The 22,420-nt window shown below is 40.3% G+C and overlaps 1 protein-coding gene and 1 long non-coding RNA gene across 3 annotated transcripts in view; one reads left to right on the top strand and one right to left on the bottom strand.

Moving 5' to 3' along the window:
• NCOA3 (nuclear receptor coactivator 3) overlaps positions 1–16,312 on the bottom strand; it is a gene marked incomplete at its 5' end in the record, with an annotated part of 54,747 nt that extends 38,435 nt beyond the window's left edge. Inside the window, 2 exons of the mRNA XM_083873231.1 lie at positions 15,538–15,696; positions 16,169–16,312. The remainder of the gene's footprint in view (positions 1–15,537; positions 15,697–16,168) is intronic.
• A 67-nt stretch (positions 16,313–16,379) lies between these two features.
• Positions 16,380–20,576, top strand: LOC310916060. Of its 2 annotated transcripts, XR_014591255.1 has the most exons (5): positions 16,380–16,439; positions 16,733–16,934; positions 18,422–18,644; positions 19,067–19,133; positions 20,331–20,576. It is a non-coding gene; the product is annotated as an uncharacterized lncRNA (long non-coding RNA). The 2 variants fall into 2 exon arrangements; XR_014591256.1 differs by having other exon boundaries at positions 19,067–20,576.
• Positions 20,577–22,420: the final 1,844 nt, after the last annotated feature.

The raw sequence follows: 22,420 nt of genomic DNA, 5'->3' as shown, positions 1-22,420 counted from the left end.
TGCGAGTGTGAAAAACGAGGAGATTTTTTTTTTTTTTTTTTTTTGGTAAATTTTAAGAGATAGGTTTACTAAAAAAAATTAAGACAATTAGGAGATAAAAAAGCAAAGTAAGGTTGACCGGGTGTCTTGGCACTCAGCCAAGTCCACACCCTGCTACATCGGAGACATTCCTTACTCTTTTTATTGCATCAGTCTGTTGCATATTCATATTCTTCTATAAACTAGTTTCTATATTCCAGGAACTGTTTTGCATGGTCTTTTCTTGGGTCCGCCTTTTTAGAGCATGTGTGTTTTTTGGCTGTGTCTTCATTATCACCTCCAGCTTGGGCTTTGGTCCATACTTTCTTCAGATGGGAGATGCTGATAGTTGGTATATCGATAGCGAAGTCTTTACATGTTCACTGGGTGTTATCCCGACCAAATAGACAGTTTAAGCATAATATATCAACTACTACCACTATGCCTAATTTTCTTTACTAAAAGCAGAAATAAAAAACTTATATCCTATATCCTTACCACAACGTTATTAATAATATAGCACACACCTTGCCAAAAGCCAACTTTATAATATACATTTAGCAAAAGCAAAGGAAAACAAAAAACTCTACAAAAAAGTAAAAAATGCTCTGGCCATGAGATCTGTAATAGATTATCTTGGTTCAGCACTGAAAACGATGCCTTGTCACTCACATTATTACAGAACTAGAACACAGACATTACAAACATAGAACAGGCTTCTTGTTGCACTGTATCATTGCTAACAATGCAGTTTTCACCTGAGGAACTACAGATTGTGGCAAATCAGTCCATGGTGAGGTACCCCAAAATCTATGCTGCCACCAGGTTTTTCTCTGGGAGACCAGGGAAAAACTCAAAAGACAGCAAATCTGAATGACACTATATGATTGTGTTTTGGCATCCATTTGAACTTGAAAAAAGTCAATGTCCAACTGCACTTAAGCAAGGAGAACATTTATCACCCCTTTACTGGTCTTGCAAAGAAAGAGGACTAAAGCTCTTGTGAAGATGTGGATAGAGTTCTCAGTTCAGTGCAGCAATGGACACTATAATACAAGACAGCATAAAGGGAAGTATGTAAAGCATGTAGTTCAGGCAAATTCTTTAGCGTCATAACCTAAGAGTAAGGTTCAACACAGCAGAAAGGAGTAGGCTTACTTAGAGATTTTACCAGCTCTGATTTGATACCAAGTAGAATGGAAAGTCATTGCATACATTTGCAGAGTAAAGCACATGGAACTAACCATTCCAAAGCAGGAGGCAGTCAAACTGGGAAACATTTGGAGGCACGTATGTCGGCATAGTCTGATCTCCAACACAGCGCAGAAAGAATGACAAGAAACTGAATACACTGTGAAGAGGTAAAATGAGTAAATATGCCATCAACATACAGAAAAGGTTTATAGTAAGGACGCCAGTGAAAATACAACTCAGTTTTCCAAACCCTGAAGCCAAGGTAGATCGTTCAAGATAATGCACCTGACAACCTAAGGGGAAAAAAAACATTAGTCAGCTGGCAGCTATTACTAATTTTCCATCAACACACAGTTTCAAAAATTAGTAAGTTATCTTACTCAGAATGGTAAAGTGCACTTTCAGTGCACTTTGTCACGATGAAAAATACTCTGGTCTCAGACCTCTATAAGGTCCAGGAAAAGGATAAAGATTCTTACAAAACAGCTATGCCAGCTGAAAACATTGTCAATCAAACTTACGTAAATCATACTTTTGCAACTCAATTAACAAAATAGTTTTAGGCAATCAAATAATCATGCAAAACTTTTTAAAACCTGCTTCAGGAATAGTCAGCTACTCCAGAGCAGCCAAAGAAAACCAATTTCCAGCTGATGGGCAAGGACAAACCGAATGGACACAGGTAGATGGATTCCTTTCCTAATTTACGCAAACAGGCACTGTGGCAGCTTAATGCAGCTACTACGAGGTTAAGTTTGAGGCCTTGAGAGCTGCTAACAAAAGACGCAGGAAGTGATTAAAGCACATAAAGTTAGAAAGTTGAAGACCGTAAGATCTTAGCTGATTCAGTTCATTCCCTACTACTGAGCTTTCCTACTGTAGTTCAAATATGGAGAGACACTACAGAAAATGCTATCAAATAATGCTGTATTTTCACAGCTTAGCTAAATTAGGATACAGTTTTGCCAATACCAATTTAAGGCTTAATTACTTTTATAAAAATCCCTCAATACATTCCTCTCAGTAAAAAGTGGCATTTAGTTTTGTTGTTTTGCCTTCTCTGAATACCGTGTCATTTTAGAGAAATTCTTTTATAGTAAGATATCATAAATGAATTCCCTTTCTGCAAGATGGCCTCATTTGACAAGAAAATGGATACTATAAAATTTTATATCAAGTCAGCATGTTACCAAGAAGCTTTTCTGTGTTTTCTGAATTTGATTAATACAAGCCAAGGTCACTTCCTGAAAGAAAGATGCCTACAACTGCAGCTGCAAGCAAACTAGACTCAAAAGCTGGGGGATGGGAAGACAATACTGGCAATTGCTAGCACTGTCTCCAAAAATACACCAATTAAAAAAGTTGAGTAAAATTTGGAATGTTTTACTACATCACTACATAAGTAACCTAATAACTAAAGTCTGAGTCTATAATAAATGTTCCAAGCAAACAAGATTCACAATGATGCACTGGCAAGCCTATAAAAAAATGACCAATTCTGAGAAGCCTTTACTAAACTGTATGCAATTTCCTCTTTTTTAAATTTTTTTTTAAACTATGTACATTTTATCATGCAGTTCACAAAGCTAGTAAGAGACTACCCTTAAATTAACAGCATGTTTCAGTCCTAGTGGGACTGTGAGGCTCCACCCAATCCACAGTGTCCAATTCTAGGAAAAACGTATTTTGGGAGACCGTGCAAGCTCTTTACAGAAATATACAGCATGCATTTTTCTGGTTTCTGAAGACTGTACCTAGCATACAAAAACATTTAGAAGTAAGCCATGGTCGGCTGCAATGTATAAAGATATTTTAAAATAAGTTGTTTTTAAAATGTGCCACATTTGCATTCTGCATGAGGCCAACCAGATGTCTTTTTCCCTTCCCTGTTAAAACTAACAGGTTGTAAAAATAAGACCCTACCAAACAGAAATAGTATTAATTTTGCTTTTTCTACAGTTTGGAGCACCGCACTGGAAGTAGGGTGGAAGGAATCTATTGCATTTAAAACCATACATCAACAGACACTTCCACAAGGACATCTGGGGACACACAGAGATACACACACTCACCCTCAACTTAATATACTTCATCTTTAATAAAACAGCCTTGATAAACCCACTATTGCAACAGATGTGTCGTATCAGCCTGAAATTATGATGATCTACCGAATAAAAGTTAAATTTGACAAACTGGTGCAGTAAAAAGAAAGAAACCTTGCTGGTGTTGGGTGGACATCTCCGCCTAAAGTAGAAAGTGCTTAAGGATGCCAAACATTTTCCATCACAGCAGCCCTTTCTAATTATTTAATGCCTGTCTCTGATGTACACCTCAGAAGTACTTTTTGGTTTAGACATTTAAAAAATGAGCAGAGAATTCTGCAGAACAAAGTATAACCTTTTAATCAGTCCAAGAAGTTAAAGCTTTAGAAGAGAAACTGGTCAAATGTCTAAACAAACCGAACTTTATCTTGCTGCTTTAATGAAGATATCTGTATAGCTGGTAAGTGCCTTATTTAAAGTACTTTAACACGCTCAGTTTTGTTTTAAACCAGTGGCCAAGATCCTCAAGTATTTTATCTAACCAAGTTAGCTTTGTCACTGCACAGCTCCTCCATGCTGACAGAACAGAACATGCTTTATCACTGTATTACCAAGACCAAGAACAACTTCTCTATAAATCTGCAAGCTACAAAGCAGTTAAAGTGCCCAGCAGCACAGCAGCTAGTGAACAGGGACATTTTTCAAGGTTATACTGCCACACCCATACACAGCATCCACAAAGCATGAGGTAACAGCAGGATCAAGGGCTTAGCGAAGGCCACTCTTACCTCCCTCCTAATTCATGATTTCATTTGAAACGGTAGCTGGAGGTCACAGCCAACAGTGCTAAAACCCCACTTTCCTGCCTCTCCAGCGAGTAACCCATGTTAGAAGGTGCACTCAGTTTAGTGACCGAGGTGACACCCTGCTCGATGACTACCTTACTGGCAAACAGAGTAGAAATTTCCTTATGGCAAATGATACTATTTTTTCCAAAGGCTTTTTAAAAGACATCCAAAAACTTACACTGAAAATACTAAGGATGTGAGGTAATTCAAAAAACTTCATATAGTATTATCAGTTCCCCCTCTCAACACTTCTTTAATCCTTGTCGCACATTCTTAATTTAAGCAGATTCCTGAAATAGTGCACTGCACAAATGATGCAAGAGGCAAATAAGGCTATAGTAGTCTTTTCTGTGAACTGATGGGAGCCAGTCCCACACAAAGTCTCACAAGCAGTAACACAGCAATCAATTCCAATTTACCACACAGTAATAGATAATCGTCTCATAAATGGAGATGTGAAGTCAGTTGAGGACGCGTATCTTAACTTGGCCTTTGCCCAGCGTGGGTACTTAGAGAGTTCCACTGACATTCAGATCAGGACACACAGGATTTTTCCAATGGAGAGTAAACAACACTGATATATACTGGCTCGATTACGACAGATCGCAACTTCTGATTAAGAACATTCTTTTAGAGCAGACTGGAAACTGGCATTTAAATCACCCATTTAACTGTTGGAATATATTTACACCCATCAATAAGGGTGGGCCCATAAGCATGAAAGAAATATACTCCATAAATCACACTGCCTTGCCTTTGGCACATTTTGCTAGTCAGCATATGCAGAACATTTATTCATGTGTTTGCACAAGAACTAAGTTATAGCATTAATGTCAGTAAATATATTATTTTACACTGGAAACATTACACTTTTAAAAATGTAGATTCATATTCTGAAAAAGTGTTTGAGTGCTCTGGGGACAGAGTAAGAGGGAAGGCATCTACCCATTACAGGGTTTCATATTGTGTGAGTCTGCGCAGACTCACACAAACTGGCTTTAAGGGTAGTTAAATGCCTGGCGTCTCAAGAATGCTTTTGAGCATCCTACTTAGTATCTTTTTCCATCGTGCAACTAAAATAGATTCTTTTTAAATTGTATTGAAAAACACACATCCTCTTCGCTTTTAAGATTAGATCTTGGTATTTGCTTATCTAATAATAATTAAAGGCCTGTTAATGAAGTTAATGCATTTTGACCTAACTAGACTCTTGAGATTTGAGAGTACAAGACCAGAAACTACTAAAACCAAAATAAGCTACTGAAGAAAGGAAACCAAAATAGTTCAAATTTTCCATGTGCAGCATAAGTGCTTATATATGATTTTCTTAACTGAAAGGAATAAGTACAGCTACTTAATACAGAGGTGACATTTCTAAACCCCAATTCGTCCTTGAAATATGGAAATGCTTCAAGCTCAATGCCATAATTAAAATCTGATTAAGTCTGAGTATATGCAGGTACACTTCGTTTGGCTGCAAGAGGTATTCATTTAGTTCAACAAAAATGCTTTTGAAGCAAAATCAGTTGTCTACCTGTGTTATACCAACAGATTTGAGCACCCCATTTATTAGGACCCCCTTTCCTCTTTTTCATATTACATACCATATTTCATTCATAGTGAATGAAAGAGCTTAGTAGAGTACCTTGAATGAAATTGCAAAATAAGGACAGAACACAATCCCCCCCCCAAATCAGGTTAATTAATCTTTCCACAATACTGTCAGGTTATCACAGAGCATCTGCTACAATTTACTGCTCAAAACAAAGTTGTAGTGGTATTGTGCATGTCTCTGGTCAAATAAAATCTTAGATTTAAGGGCTCAATTATTTAAAGATTAAGCAAGGTGGAATAATAAAAAAGAAAAGCCCAAAGGTTGGTATCTTTGCTCAATGCTACATAAAACAGAGTAGTGCCACCCAGAGAGGTATTAGGGGACTGGAGCGTCACAGAGTCTCCTCCAAGGCCTGCAAAAAAAGGGCAACAGGCGAGTTTTACTACCTGCAACAAGTTAAATTTTAGTTTACAAATAGCGATTGAACACAGGAACCACCTTCGGATAGCCTAGACTTTTAATACTTGTCTGAACAAAACCTTGACCAACCAGCACTAACTTTGCTCATGGTGTCTGGATTGATGCTAGTACAATTACGTGATGAGTTTCAGTAAAACATTGTCATCGGGGAATTATGTACTACAGGGTATTATGTACTACTACTACAGAGAAACTGGGATGTAATACGTAAGATGCTGAGGTGAACCATTATAAAAATAGGCCACTAAGACAGGAAAGTAACATTACAACTGATCCTACTTTGTTTAATTTTAAGATATATTACCACATTCTTTTTGGTTCTGATTTAAGAGATATTTTTTATTAATATCATGTACGCTTTATGTTGTGCATACATACATCAACAGTCCCATCTTTACTGGACACAGAGTATGGAATCCTAACTACAACATTAGAATAAGGCTTTCAGTGCCCTCTGGAATTTTTTTTGGTCCAAATTTTTCTATTCTTTACAAGGAATTTCCATTGCATAAAAACCTTATGCTTCTAGATTTTCTAATGTTCTGTGAAAGAAGCAGTATCTTCACTTTCATTAAAAAGCCATTTTTCAACAAATCTCACATTAAACTCACAAGGATTCCTCAAGCAAGCAGAAAATGAGTCTTATTGATGAAATTCTATACAAATTCCCCTTCTCAAACACTAACGTTTATCTGCAGAGCTCTCCAAAATGACACTATTAACATTAGCATTGAAAGAAATTCTAAGTAATTTTAGGAAGATTAGCAGCCATTCTGGAAGTTAGTACGAGAGGTCAATGACTACCAAAACCAGATGGGATGATATCCTTCCTCTTCAAGTGCCAAAAGCATTTATAATGTCTTCAGATTCAGTTCCTTCCTTGTTTATAGTTAAATGGCTAAGCAGTTGTACAGTTTCACATCATCAGGAAGCAAATTTTACGTTTTCTTACACAGGGCACTGGTGGAAATGCCAGGACAGAGCTGTAGATTTTTTACTATTACTTTTTCCTTAAATGCATTTTTTCTTTAGTTCCCATACAAGTAGACCGACTGAATAGTATCTAACATTGAACAAAGCCCTGAGCTGAAGAGAAACGTTTCGATCTTTAAAGTTAGTATTCAGCCACATCTCTGCGCTGAAAAGTTGTCATATTAGCATCTGATAAACAAATGAAACATAGTAAGTAACTGAGGAGCACATGGTCATGCATTTACCTCATGCGACTGGAGAAGATGGGCTGTGAAGTGTTTTCTTATCGGGAAATGCCAAGCCTATTCACCCGGTGAATGACCCTCTGCTACAGTATATCCCACACAGTGTGGGAAGTTATGTTTACGTATACTGTAGTCAGAAGTTTACACTCTTGGGCCTCGTCAAAATTATTAGGAGAAAAGTTACTAGTAATTCTCTCTGGGCATAGATTAGCTTCTCCTTTCAAATTCCAGTAAGTATTTTTTAGGGTACCTAAGAGTCCACTGAAAGTTCAAAAAGCTACAAAGCCTTACCTACCCCTGAGCTTTCATCAGTACGAAAACTTGTTAGATTCTCATACAGATGAAGCCTATAAGTAAAAGTGTACAAACAATAAGAGGATAATCACAGCATACCATGGAGGGAACATAAGAGCATACAAAACTTAAGCCTGATATCATTAATCCTCTTGAAAAATAAAACTGATGTGAGCCTTTTTTTATGGAAAGTAGATTTATGGCAGACAATATGCTCAGACAAGTGTCTGCGTCCAGTCAGGACCAAAAGTTATTTACCACTTGTCTTCACCTCATACTATTTAGCTCAGTGTGTCATCTGTCTGCAAAACATGGCTTAGGAACTGTAATGTTTCGATGAGCACACCGATCTGCAAAAACCCAGGAACTCTTCTGTCCTTTGAAGAGATCATTCTCCGAAGGTTTGCCTTCAACTGTCTCCTTTCAATTTCTTCATTTTACTTTAACCCTACCTTATATTAACCAAACCAGCTCACCTGAACTCTATTTCAGGGCACCTGCTAAACTGCAGAGCATAGAGATTGAATTTACAACAAGAGATTATTCAGAAGGAGGTGCTCCCTTTCTTAAGACCAAAATGCCACTGAACAGAATGTCCAGACAAGTTTTCACCTTCACTACCCTCCAGCAACAGGTATCAACAGAAGCTGACATATCAATCTAATCGAGTACTGAGGGCTAAATTGCTTAACCCAGAGGCTATGACCAAACCTCAAACAAACAATACCCAACAGTGATTCACATTTTATCTGCACTGAGCCCAGAACAGATATAGCTAAGAAATCCTATTTCACCATCAGTCTTTCAAAATAACATGAATACTTTGCTCACAACAATTATCGGTTACTTCAGGAAGAACAATACTCAAGTACCAGTGACAGAGAGAATTAAAAACCAACGGCAGATATACACACACAAGGACACTAGCACTCTATCCCACATCTTAGGAAGAGTATTCTTTAATGGTCCAAGTATTCCCCAAAAGCATAACAGTGTTAGATACCATGATACACAGCAAAGCCATATCATACCATCCATTTCCTCAAGTTTAGGTGAGGTGGAAGACAGCAAACTATATACCATATTAACATAGAACATTAAAAAAACCCACCCTTTATTTTTCTAAGGGAATTTAAATTATTTTCTCCCTTTTTTAATTCCCTAAATATCAATAGTTTATGAGAAATGATGCAGAGAAAACAAAGTAGTTGTGACAGAAAGCTTACCCAGCACAGTATTTGCTACAGCAGAAGCCAGTAGGAATGCCTAAACAGAAAAAGTGTATGAATGTGTTTTAGCATGCTCTCGAACTTTACAATCTATTGTTCAGGAACTTCCTTGTTCAAAAGGAATGGGTCTCCAAGATGCTGGATATTCTGTGGCAGTCAGTTCTGTAGTTAAGCTCTACACTGTCTGAAAGTATCTTTTTTAAAAATTATTTTTAACCCTGTCATCTGATAATAAGGAGAGTAAGTGAAATGAGTGAAGAAAACACTTTCTTCCTGTTGATTTTCCATTACACTTGTGGTTTTGTATAGGTCTGCCTCATACTGTAAGGCCAACATAAAAAAGAGAGAGAGAAATGCTGGAAATTTTGTGTCTCATTAAAAATACAGAGAAACATAGTCCATTATAGTCTTTGACATTGCATATACCAGAAATACATATATTCGAGAGGAAGGCATAGCATGATTGTATAATTTTTTAATTAATTTTATCAAATTTTTAACCTTTTTCTTCGTTGACAATACTCAACTTTTGGAACACTACTTAGCACTGGTCTGTCATTTTGACAGAAGAATTAATTCAAATTTATTTTTTATTTTACTAAGTAGAGGAAAACTGAACAAAGATCTATTGGCTATAGCACACCCTGTTCTTTCCTAGGTAAAACACTAGGAATAAAGACCAAAGTATCCCTGGAGTAAGGACAATTCCCCTAAACCAAGTGGTAGGGATATATCCAGTCAGTCACCCTGTAAAGAAAGCCCTTTTAAGTCACTGTGGCTTCTTCTTCAGTGACCACACTGACTGGAATTACTACCTGTAGTTACCAAATCTATGTCTGTAGAGGACACGAATAAAATATCAGAAGTAACCAAACCACACTAGAACAAGTAGTATTTGAGGTTTTTTCTTTAAGTTGATCAAATCTTCATGCATTAAGCCTTTGTTCAGTGCAGAAGTGCTTTAATCGCAGAATTGCAATAAGGAGAATAAAGATAAATGTAAAACCAAGCTCAAAGAACACTGGAACTTCTGTAAGGCTGTAGCATCTATCACTGTAGTGAAATATCTCATCTGCCACCCTACCTTTATCCAAAGCCCAAATAAACAAAGTAAGTTGGTTTTAGGCTTTCACAATAAACACGTGTCAGTTATCTTATGTCTTCAGCAATACACTTTTGCCTTCAGGAAGAAGTCCCACTAAGACTTAGAAATCCCATCTCACGCTTTAACTTTGCATCAAATTTGCAAAGTAACACATTTATATAAGAGATCCAAAAGGTATACAAAGCAATGGCAGTAATTTCAGTACTTTTAATCAGTGAGCAACCAATTAATACACAATTCACAATACAATCCTTACATAAGCTGGAAAAGATATTAAGGCTCATGTCAAGTTCAACATGCTCTACTTTTAACTTTAGTCATTAGCATTCTCATTAGCAGTAACTTAATACATGAGAAAGGATTATGACCAGTCAGGAAGTCAGATGTTGAAATCTTTATATAATTAATATTAAAAAAAAAAAAAAAAAAGCGTCCCAACAAAGAGAGGTGACGGAAAAGGAAGCACAATGGCCCTGAGATGGCTCGAGAGCTGTGGAAATGTACTATGCTGTCTTAAAAAGACAAAATTCCATTAACATGCCTTTGAAGGGCTCAGGTTTTATATTTTCAATTAATACTAGAAAGACAAGAGTTTGTTGTGATGTTGCTTACTTTTTACACAGTACAGTAGCTTAGCTCCCACCCTGGCATTTAAGAAAACAAAATCTTCAACTGAATGTATGAAGGATTCTTTAGGTCCTACCCCAAAAGGAGAGCAAGTCAACAATAAATATCTGTAGTGACAGAAAAACAAGACACATTGGATCCAAGCAGAGAGTCCTCTACACCTTCGAGAAAGGTCAGGTAGCTTTTAGTAAACAAGAGCAACTTACATAGAAAAGAGCTTTAAGGTAGACAAATGAGGTTGAACCTGTAGATCCCTTCAGTTTGATTTTCACCATTGTATCTGAAACTACAATAATTTTGAAAATAACCATTAAATAGTCTTTAACTCTTTTACAAAAGATGTGTTTCCTAATGTCTTTCTTCTTTTGTATATTAAGGATAGGATAATTAAGATTTCTAGCTTAGCAGCATACAGTCCTTACTGGAAATGTTGGTCTACAATCACCATCAGAAGCAAGAAAAGATCTATTGTCACCTAGCAGTGATCACATAGTAATAGGAACAGTTAACACACTGTAAAACAAGAAACTGAAGTAATACAATCAGTAGTTGATACCCAGCATGAGAGTGCACATGTGCACATATGCACAGTCTTGCATATCAGAATCTATTTCTTGAGAATTGATTTTCAGCAAGCACTTGTTCACCAAATAGTTTGAAGTTTCAGTCAGAAGATTCCTGACTGAAATTCCAGCAATAAAAGCATGCCTGCATGTTATTAAAGGAAACAGTGGAAAATTTCTCAGGCTCACATCCAGAATGTCTGCGGTTCCTTTTCATATTTCTCTTCTTGCAAAGCGTTTATTAAACCAGACTCTAAAAGCCTTTTTTTTTTTTTTTTTTTTTTTTTTAATTTATTGAAGCCTGGAAATTTCCACTGCTTTTAAAGATCTTTTAAAAAAGCACTCTCAAATATATTGCTCAATCAACCTTCCACTTCTGCCTAGACAGACTCTTTAGTTTAAAGCAAAAGTTTCACTGCTATAAAGCAGAGCTAAGATGAGGGGGAAAGAAAAAATTTTGCTCATATATCAAAAGCATTGCTTGGCCAATCTGAAGCATTATCATACTGTGTACTAATCTTGCTAGAGGTCACTTGAGGTTCAGCTACAGAGAAGTAGATGGATAAGAGAAGACAAGGCAGTTGATAAAGCTACCTTGTAGCTGTACATTTGAACGGAAATTACAGTGGATGACAACGCAAACTATTCTGTTCCTAACAAGTGATCAAGTGATGGCTCTCCTTCAACTTTCTCAAATTTGCACTCATTGTCCATTGTTCCTGAATCCCACTCATCATCCCTGTTATTTGCTTATCATCTCTAACACAGCCAATACGAGTCTGGCAAGTTTGCTAGCACTAACTCTGTACCTCACCTCTACAAACCTTATTCATCAGCCTCGAACATACATCACCAAGGATTAGGGGGTTCAACAGAAAACCTACACTTGTAACACAAAAGTCTTCAAAAGCTACTTCAGCCAGGGAAGATGTTTTCTTTTCTCAGTTGTCTGTTCTCTGATTAGAGAAACTGCGTTCCTTTTACAGAGGGTGATCAAATGTACATTCTAGGTTAACAGGAAACGCTGGCTTGTTCTATTTTAATCAAGTGAACAGTACTCTTGCTTTTGTTGCCAATAGCACTATCTTTGAACCCATGACTAGATAAATACTTGAAATACTGATTAGGAGGGAATTCTTTCGATTACTGCCTAAGAATGTTAAGCAATATGCTGACTGATGTCCTGCCCATTGAGCCAGAAATCCCTACTCTGACCATGAAAAAGGCTGCCATAGGAGATAAAACCAGGAGAGTACTATAACAGGAGATGCTGCTATGTCTGCTTTAGTTCATTGCAGCAGCAAAGATAGACTGAGCACAAAAAGAATTGCAAACCAAGTCATAATTCCCTATTTCCACCTAACCTCTCTAGCCTTCATGGGGAAAGAAAAATTATTATAGAGGAAGATGTCTGAAAGGGCTATCCAAATCACTGGCAAAGAAATTGCAAATTTTTGTTTGAAATCATCTCCTTAAAATGTAAGCTGCCAAAAATAGAAAGCCATTTTAAAGTTGTCATTATTAATACAAGAAATTAATTTTTGAACCTCTATTAGTTCTTCCATAAGATTCAAAAAAACTAATGTAGCATTTCCATATACTGATGGTTTATGTGCGCACACGCATGTATGCTCCTAATATCTGTCTAAAAGGTTTTAGGAAAAGTTTACCCACACAGATTATATTAGCCGCTACCACCCCAGACACACATAGCAGCAAAAAGCAAGTAGCACAGTTTATCTTTTTCTGTGACTTACTAGCCTCCAGAGAACGTGATGAAAAAACCCAGCAACGTTAAAATATTAATATACTCTATAGGGCAATTGGCAAAGTGTCAGAATTACAAATTGAGGGCACAAAGCAAAAACAGAGGAATGCTACCTTCGATTTAGATTTACTTAGTTTTTTGGACTCACACAGAACAAACCAGAGAACTCTTCTCCTGACCGACTGTTCTGAGCAGTCATTTCTCCAGAACACTGGAGAAAACAGATATTTCACTGGGGTTTTTGCAAGTGAATCGTTTAGTTCTGTCTTTTACTTAACCCATCCATTAAAAGACATGGCAACAAAAGTCACCCAATCCAATCTCCGTTCCATTACCTGTTCAATCACTTTGGGACGTTTCAGTGAGGCAGGGCATTCTGTTACTAGATGCACTGCACACAAAAGACTAAAAATCCTTCATGAGACTGAAGGAAAGGTAATTTTGTTTTACTTTTCAAAAATCAGTTTATTGATAACTGTAAATTTAAAAAGTCACCAATTAAGTCTTACTAAAATAACAGGATACAGCTGAAATATACCTCCCATTTATATGATGCACAAAATAATTTGATTTGCCTTCACTCAACTAAATGCAGCATATAGAAATCAGAGTGAGTGGAAATACATTCCATAGCAGATTTAAATCAGTAGCAGTTAAATTCTTTTACAATTGCTTCTTTCCTAAAATGCTACATCTAGAAACATCAATAGATCTAGCCAGGGGGAAACAAATGAAAAAACTACATAGGCAGACTGCCCCTGCATTGAGGTTAGATATTCTTCACCATCTTCTCATATCCTTGGCAGAAAGGATACTACTCCTCCCCTCCCATTCTCCTCCATTTTTAAAAAATATTAAAACAAGTCAGAAGAATATTTAAGATATTTCTAAATACTCAAAAACCTTGAATGTGAAATGCAGAAGATGCTGTATGACACAGTCTTTTAAGATCACCTTTTCAAGAGACACTCATTTAAATGCAGGAGCTGAAGCAGCCTGTACTGTCAGACGGTAGTGACCAATACCTTTTCGCATGCTACAAATGCTTTAATTTTGCAGGCAAATATAACCAAAATACCTTTTCTTTCCCAGAGTTCTTGAAAAATAAAGACTCCTCCCCGCCCTTCCTTGGAACTGTATAACAGAGATTAAACTTGAAGGTTTTGTGATTGTGATTTCTTGTCCATTATTAATTTAAAAAAAACCCACTGTGATCAAAAGATAAGGTGCCATTGTAAAAGAGATTTGCTTCTTTCTAATCTGCATTTTGTCTCAGTTATACCTTAGGGTATACATCACTGATACAATGCAAATAAACAACAACAACAGAAAACCACAAACACCCCCAAAATTGGTAACTAGGCAATGCAAAACTTCCAAGTTAATAAATCCAAAGCCAGGATGAACAAGGGCCTCAAATAAACATTTAAAAGAAACACAAAGCCACAGGCGAGCCCAAAACGCACATAAATCATATTCCGAATAAAATCAGACCGGCAACAACACACTGTAATCAGAAGAGGTACTTAAAGTGAGGCTGAACGCTGGGTTTATTTTGTCTATCACTTCCTGTATCCCACAGCCTCTATCTTCACATGTCAGCAGTGAATCCACCAAATCCACTAGTAATAAGTAAAAAAAAAAAGAAAAATACAATAGTTGTAACAGAGCTGAAGGAAAGTCTTTACAACAGTCAGTTGAACAGTCCATTGTAACAGCAGTTAACAGTAAATATAACTACTGCATGCTATAACACATTATCTTATTTTAAAAACAAAAGTATACACAAAATATTTGTTATATAAATATAACAAAACTGAAATAAAATAAAAAGCCCAAGCTCCCCAAAAAGCATCTAATTTTGTCTGTTTCCTCTAAATGCAAGCCTTTATTCTCTGGTTTTTGTTCATACACTATTTGTTTCTATGAAGCTATATTTTATATTCAGAACATACAACTTTGTTTCATGTGAAATAGAACATTTTAAGATGGAAATGTTCCATGAGAAAATATTTACTTTTACCATAGCAATGATAGAATTTTAAGCTTATTGTAAGAATCCATTTTAACTGTATTAGAGATACCATATACTAGATATTGCCATCCCTCACACTTTCAGATTTCCTTTTGTTTTGTCTTGTTATTCCAGTTAGAATCCAAAATACTATTTTCTGTTAACTTCTGTCTAAAAGAGGAAGAAGACACTGAGGATTTAAATGAGTCTTAAAATGAGCTGACAAATTGAGAAGCTTTGCTTTTAAAGGAAAACTTGACCGTGCTAAGGAGTAGGAGCAGAAACCACAAACAGAACCAACTTTAGAACCGAAAAAAGAGAATTGTAAGAATTATCTCAACCTCACGCTACATTCTAACTCATAATCACTCTATTTATATCCCAGAAACACTAACGCCTTAAGTGGCATGCGACGTCGGGGGGAGGGAAATCTCATCACCACCCCTCACCAATACAGTTTCATTACAACTACGAAGCAGAAATGGGTAAGAGGCATGGGAATGAACCTTTCAGTCGCAGTATTTTTCATCTCTTTTTTATTACCAGAGATAAGGAGACAAGAGAAGCCAGCTCTAAAACTTACCGAGGCTACAGGATGACCAGGAGAATGCGGATATCGAGGTCTTTGGAACCGCCTCGGCACCAGATAAACCCAGATGAACGGCAGAGAGGGCCATTCTAACCGAGGTATTTCACCACAGCTCGCCTCTCCTCAGGCTGAGACACCGTGGGTCAGACGATTCTAAAGCCCAAGTCCACAGCGACCTCAGGTCTATTTGTATTCTACGGGGAACCTCCACCCAAAATCAGCATACTTAGATAAAGGAAGCCTTCAGCCCACGCATCAATTCCCCGCCACTGCTCCAGGAATGCCCCTTCAAAACTCGGTCACCAGTAAAGTTACAATAGCTAGAAAGAGGTAACGGCAGCACCACATTGACCAGGGAATCCTCTCATCTCCTCACACACACAGCCCATCCACGCTCCCCTTCCTCCTCCCCTCAGGGAGCCACGTTCATACTGCGGAGTGGGGCGAGAGATAGAAAAGAGCCGCCCCTCAGGGCCACCCACAAGCTTCTCTCTTCCCCGGCAAGGGGCAGCGCTCCCTCCGCCATCCCAGTCCCACACCAGCACTAGAAGCAGGGGAACGCGGACTAGAACTCCCCTCTCTCCAGTCGTTACTCACTCGCTGCCTCCCTCCAAACCCCACTCACCTGGGAACTGAGCCAAAGCTCAGCTACATCTTCATCTCCCCGGCACTCAACCCCGCACCGCCATTTTCTTCAGTGCCTGGATTTAAATCGGGACCGGAGCGGAGTCGCCAGGCGGCGTGAGGCATTGTGGGACCTGTAGTGCGGCTCCGCGCGGGCTTTCCCGGGACCCACACGCCCTTGGCACGGGGCCTCATGGTACTTGTAGTCCCGTCGGGCTCGGCCCGGCGCCACGGCGCTCCGGTGCGGCCTCTGCGTCGCCGCGGTCTCTGCGGTAGGCCGGGCTCGAAGTGGGAGGAGGAAGGGGTCCCGGGGGGGGCTGCCTGTGCCGTGCGCCTCCCGGCGCGTTCCCGGGGCGCTTGCTCAGGGCTCCTAGGGGTCACAAAATGCCGTATCCGTGTCATAGGGAGCGTTTTACCGCGCCCTAGAGTTCAAAATGCAGCGCGTTACTGGGTCGGGCGATGTCCTCCTGTTTCTGCTGTTTCAGCTCCAGCTGTGGGTCCTGATTGTGTCTCTGGTCTGTACTAGTTCTTAGGGAGTCTTGGTTCTTGTTTTGTTTGTGTGCAGTGTGTGTTTGCACATGTTGGAGCTGCTCTCCCTGTGCCCACAGTCGTGAGAAAGCAGGATAACTGAAAAATCGTTTTTCATGTTACTCTTCAAATTTTCACTATCTACGTTGGGCTTCCTTCGCCACGCCAGTGAGACGAGCAGCACCATCGCGAGGCCTGGCTCACCTGGTGGCTCGTCTCTGCAGGGTAAATGTTGCCTGGTGAGTCTCTCTTGGTGTGTCTGAGCTAATGCTGTGCTGTCACCAAGTCACCCCATTCTGATCTAAACTGTCCCAGTGTGATGAAAGTACACGGGAAAGTACAAAATGCTTGTGAGAAGCTTCATGCTCCCAAAGGGTTGGTTTAAGGATGTGCAGCTTCTGAACTGCACAAATAATTTGGATTCCCACAGAAACCTCCTGGGCCAGGACTATCAGGAAAGTGGCATCTTCACTGCCAGCTCAATAGTTATTTTCCTTGGAGCTGTCAAGATCAGAACAGAATGGTATTCGTGCCCCACTTGGAAACCACAGAGCAGGATAAATGGCATAACTGTGTCTTTTTTTCCTGCTCTCTGCACTCTCTCAAGGATGCCTTGGACTTCTCTGGCTCAAGGCAGGTTAATGTGCAGCTGGGTCAGTCTCTGGGTGTCCTATAGGAGGGACCTCTGGCTGGAAAAGCCCTCTGAGACCATCAGGGCTCCCCCAGCACTGCCAGAGCCAACCCTTACCCGTGTCCCCAAGTGCCACACCAGGAACCACTCACTGGCATAAATTGGGCCGAGGGCTGCAGGTGCTGACAGCATCACTGCTCACCAGCAGGCAGGCTGAAGGGTCCCAGAAGGGCTCCAAAACCCCGGCCTTCCCAGGCAAGGTGGATGGTGTGGAGAGCACAGGGTGCAGGGAGGAGCAGCCCCAAGCCAGACTCAGGATCATTTCCTTGCGGTTCAGGGAACCCATGCCCGAAGTATCTTTAACTCCACTGTGCTTGGCACCATTTTTGTAGGTGTAGGTTTTTATGCACTTGGAAACAGTTTTTGGGATCTGCCAATGAATTGTCCCAGCCAGAGACCTTTCTGCTGACCGAAAAGTACCTTTTGAACCCCAGAACCACAGGGTTTATGGTATTTTACAGTAGCAGAGAGAGACCAAATTGATTATCCTGTTCAGCAACACAAGTGCCCACGAGGGCCAGGTCCGCTGGGACAGCCCTCAATGTCATGCGTTTTCCTCTCTCAGAGAAGGAGAATCCACTTGGCTTTACTGAGCAGGATTCACCAAGGATAGGAATTGTAATCCAGAGCATCCTCAAGCTCCTGTTCAGGGTTAGGTTTAGGGGCTTAGGGCTTTGGGCTTAAGGTTAGGGGTTAGGGTTGGGTTAGGGTTTGATTAGGGTTAGGGTTGGGTTGCAATTTGGCTTAGGGCTTAAGGGTCATGAGGATTAGGGTTGGGGTTAGGGGTTAGGGTTGGGTTGGGCTTAGGGTTGGGAACAACTGCTGTTTGTGTCCTCAGAGTGCAGTGGGGAGAGTCTGAGAGAAATACTGGCTGGCTGAGGGATAGTTGTGTCCCCTCTGGAATAAATTCCTGTGTCTCCTCAGAGCTGCTGGTTTGCAGAGGAGTTTGGGCACATTTTGCTGCAGCCTTGGTTTCTTAATAACTAGAGATCCACGGGTTTCTGGGTGATTTCCATAAGTTCTCCTATTTTGTAGGAGCTGCAGGGTGAGGTCAGTATTCTGAGGGAGGCCCTGGCAAAGCTGCCGAGGAGAAGGAACACGGAGCATCCGGGGGCTTCTCCCACCTGAGTTTCTCCTGGAGCGTGCTGCATGTCACGCAGGATGTTTAACCCGGCTTTGGGGTGTTCTCCTGCAGTCCCAGCTCCAACTGCTGCCCCTGAGCCGAGGCCTTGCTGTGTCCCAGCACTAAACCCGGCAGGTGGGTCCTGCTTTTCCAGCCCTGTAATCCCTCGGGCAGTCCCAGATTCCCGGAGCTCCCCTGGGCCCAGCCTGGACTCGCTCCCTGGGAGCTGCACTTCAGTCTGCCTGAACCAAGGACCTCCTGTTTGAAACTTCATTCCTGCTGTTTTTCCTCTTGCGAGTAGTTGGCAAAAAAGGAGAGAGCCCGTAGGAAGTGGAGCCCCTGGAAGGCCTTATCCCAGTCCAAGGTTCCCACTTTTCTCTCTGACTCCTGGAGAAACGCCTGATCAGAACCAGAGACTGTCCATTTGATTTCCTGCCCTTTACAGTAAATCGTTGCTTTCAGCTGGTTTGTGTTCCTGGTGTCATCCTCCTCCTCCTCCTCCATGGATTTGTCAATAGAATTCCTGACTTTTGCTGAGTTGAATTTTGTTATTCCAGCAATTGTGGCTCTTTTGTTCTGCTGAAACTTCCCAACTCTGCTGGGAGCTTCATCTGTCAAATACAAGTAAGATTGGAGTTCCTTTGGATTGTTACTCCCACAAACTGGAGATCATTCTGGAATAGGAGTAAATAGGCATGTTTAACTCCCTCTTCCCTTGAAAATCAGAGCAGAGGAAGCAGATTTGAAATCATCATTCCATGAACTGCTTGACTGTTCCAAAAGTTTTCAGTGTTAGAAATTTCTGGGCTTGTTTTGCAGGCAAGCTGGGAGTTGGATATTATTCCTTCCTTTTATTTGATGTTTTTCCTCTCTCTGATTTTAGTAAGGCAATATTTACTTTTTCCTATTTTCCATCCTAATTGGAGTTTTGCTACTTCTTAGGTGTCATTTCCAAGGAAATTTACCCAATTAATGTTGGTAAATCAGGAATGTGTCAGCACCATATCCACAGAATTCTGGGAATTCCCAGGAAAACTTGTTAAGTGTTTAATTGCCATGATTCGTCTCTTTCTGAAGTTCAATTTAGTGTGTTTTTAATTACATAAGTTCCATTAAAACTTAAATCCCGGCCTAGTTGCTGTTCCTTGGACACAAGGGGGTGGTTCTTTCCTGCCTTGGCACATGTGGATGTTCATCCAAAGTGAACTTCCCCATAAAACGGAATTTGTTTCCAAGCAAAACTGGGATTTGTCTAGAAAACCTTTTTTTCTGGGAGGCGCTGGGTTTGTTTTCCCTATCCCTGCATAATCCAGGATGCTCCCAGAGCTCTGTTAGACAATGGCCTGAGGAGAGAGCTGCATTTATTTAGTTTCATATTTTATTATATTTATTATTTTACTTTTTATTTTTTACTTTTTGATTTTTGTATTTTTTAAGTTAAATATTGTATTGTAGTTAATGTTTTCATGGAGTTTTTTTTTTGTTTTATATTTTTAAAATTATTTTGGTTTATTTATTTTATTTTTATATTTTTATTCTATTATTTATTTTTTAATTTTTATTTTTCTTCATTAAGATTTTAAATAGTAATTACTCTTAATTTTTTTTAAATTTATGGATATATTAGGTTTTACTTTCATGTTATGTTGTATTTTTAAAACTTTTATTATATTTTTAATTTATTTTAAATTTTATTTCTTTAATTTATTTTCTTTTTTAAACTTTGGAGGTTTTTTTAAAACTTTTATTTTGTTTTATATTAAATTTTTTTTCATGTTTTCTTTATTCTTTTTTATGATCTTACTCTTTTTTTCCCCTGAGTATGTGGAAGGTTGGCTGTCGGCAAGGAAGAAGTTGAAAAATGACCTCCCTGTCCGCTGGACGTCTGGATAGAATCGAGAGCGCAGTTAGCAAAAATCCTCTGTATTTTCTGCTAAATTAAAATACCTGAATGGAGAAAGCTGTGAACATGGTGGTGCCTTTTTTTCCTTTCAACCCCTTAACAGGTCTCATTCTCCCCGTGCACAGTATTGCCAGCAGTAACTCCTCGAGGTGTATTTCAGAGGCAGCAATAAAATGATGTAGACACTTTATTTTGTAACTCTCTGAACCTCCTTGTTTATTAGCCAAGAAATCCAAAATTAAGCAAACAAAAAAAACTCCCAAAACAAAATCCCTACAAACACCCCCCCTCCCCCAAAGCACGCAGAAAGAGAAAATATGCCCATATTATTTTAATAAAGATTAAATATTTACCCCTTAGAAAAGCAAGGTCCTTCAATTCTAATTAACTGTGGTTCTGATGTGTTAGGTTAATGAATTCATATAGTTTAAAATATCAAGAGGTAAACACAAATTGAAAAGAAATTAAAACAAATACAAAAAAATAAGAAAAATATAAGTAACAAAAAGAGAACTATAAAATATGAAAAATAATATCAATAGTTACACTACGTATTATTACATGTTCCACATATTATAATATGTAAAATATACCTAATATAATGTGCATGATATCATAGATAAGTTGTAATGATTAATAGAAATATCAAAGTAAGAAATAGAAGAAATATTGAAATATAGCCTAAGATGAAGGCTTTTTTGGTTTTGGCTCGGTTGATGGCAGGGTTCTCGTAGTTGTTGTGGTTGGGGGTCTTTTGGGCCTTTTATTTTCGGGGATGTTTGGAAGGGGAATTTTGGCCACGTTCTTTTTTGCCTCCGCTCCCTGCGGCAGCGCTGCCACCGTGTGGACACAGAGCGGTACTGCAGCTTCCCACCGGCCGATCTGTAAGGCAATGCTGCCATCCTGTGGATAAAGATCGGTACTGCAGCTCCCCCCGAGCCGATCTGTAAGACAATGCTGCCATCCTGTGGATAAAGATCGGTACTGCAGCTCCCCCCAGAGGTGATCTGTAAGGCAATGCTGCCATCCTGTGGATAAAGCTCGGTACTGCAGCTCCCCACCCCGAGCCGATCTGTAAGGCAATGCTGCCACCCTGTGGATACAGATCGGTACTGCAACTCCCCCCCGCGCCCGTCCCGAGCGTTGTGCGGCAGGGCTGCCATCCTGTGGACATACACCGGTACTGCAATTCTCCCCCGTGCCGGTACCCGAGGTGCACAGCAGCCCCGGGCTGTCAGCTCACGGGCAGTGCTGCCGCCCGAGGACCGAAAGATCCCGGCCAAAAAGGGGAGAAAAAAAATGAGGGGACCCAGGGCACGTGGCAGCCGGCTGCCTGCGCGCGACCTGGACCACGGAACCGCCCGGGAGCGATTTTTCCACGGCACACGCAGGTGCGTGGACACGGGATGGGGGCTGAGCGGCGCCACGGCAGTGTTTGGGCAGTCGATGTAGTCAGGCGCCTGTGCGAGCAGCCGAGGGGGACATTTGGGGGGGGGGGGGGGGGGGGGGGGTGTGCCACAACCAAGATGGCGGCGCGGCTCGCGGCGCTTGACCTTCTAAAGATGGCGGCGAAAAGGGCGGGAAAATAAGGACCCCATGTTTGTCTAGTTAACTGCCTGCACAAAAATCCCGACTGCGGCGCTGCCCGGGAACAATTTTCTATGGCGTTTCCAGGTGTAAAAACACGGGCTGTGGGATCAATCCCCTCGCAGGCGGGTTGAAATTACTCATTTTAGTCCGGCGCCTGTGTTAGACACCGATGGGGGCCTTAAGCGTGCCACAACAAAGATGGCGGCGCGGCTCGCGGCGCTTGACCTTCTAAAGATGGCGGCGGAAAGGGCGGGAAAAAAATGAGGACCCCCCATGTGTGTCTAGTTGACTGCCTGCACAAAATCCCGACCACGGCGCCGCCCGGAGACAATTTTCTGTGGCGTCTCCAGGTGTAGGGACACGGGCTGTGGGTTCAGCCGCGCTGCCGGCGGGTTCGGGTTACTCATTTTAGTCAGGC

The sequence above is a fragment of the Zosterops lateralis genome (assembly GCF_965231275.1).
Source record: "Zosterops lateralis genome assembly, chromosome: 16".
Taxonomy (NCBI): domain Eukaryota; kingdom Metazoa; phylum Chordata; class Aves; order Passeriformes; family Zosteropidae; genus Zosterops; species Zosterops lateralis.
Note: the sequence above shows the minus strand (reverse complement) of the source record. Positions and strands in the feature narration are given on the sequence as shown.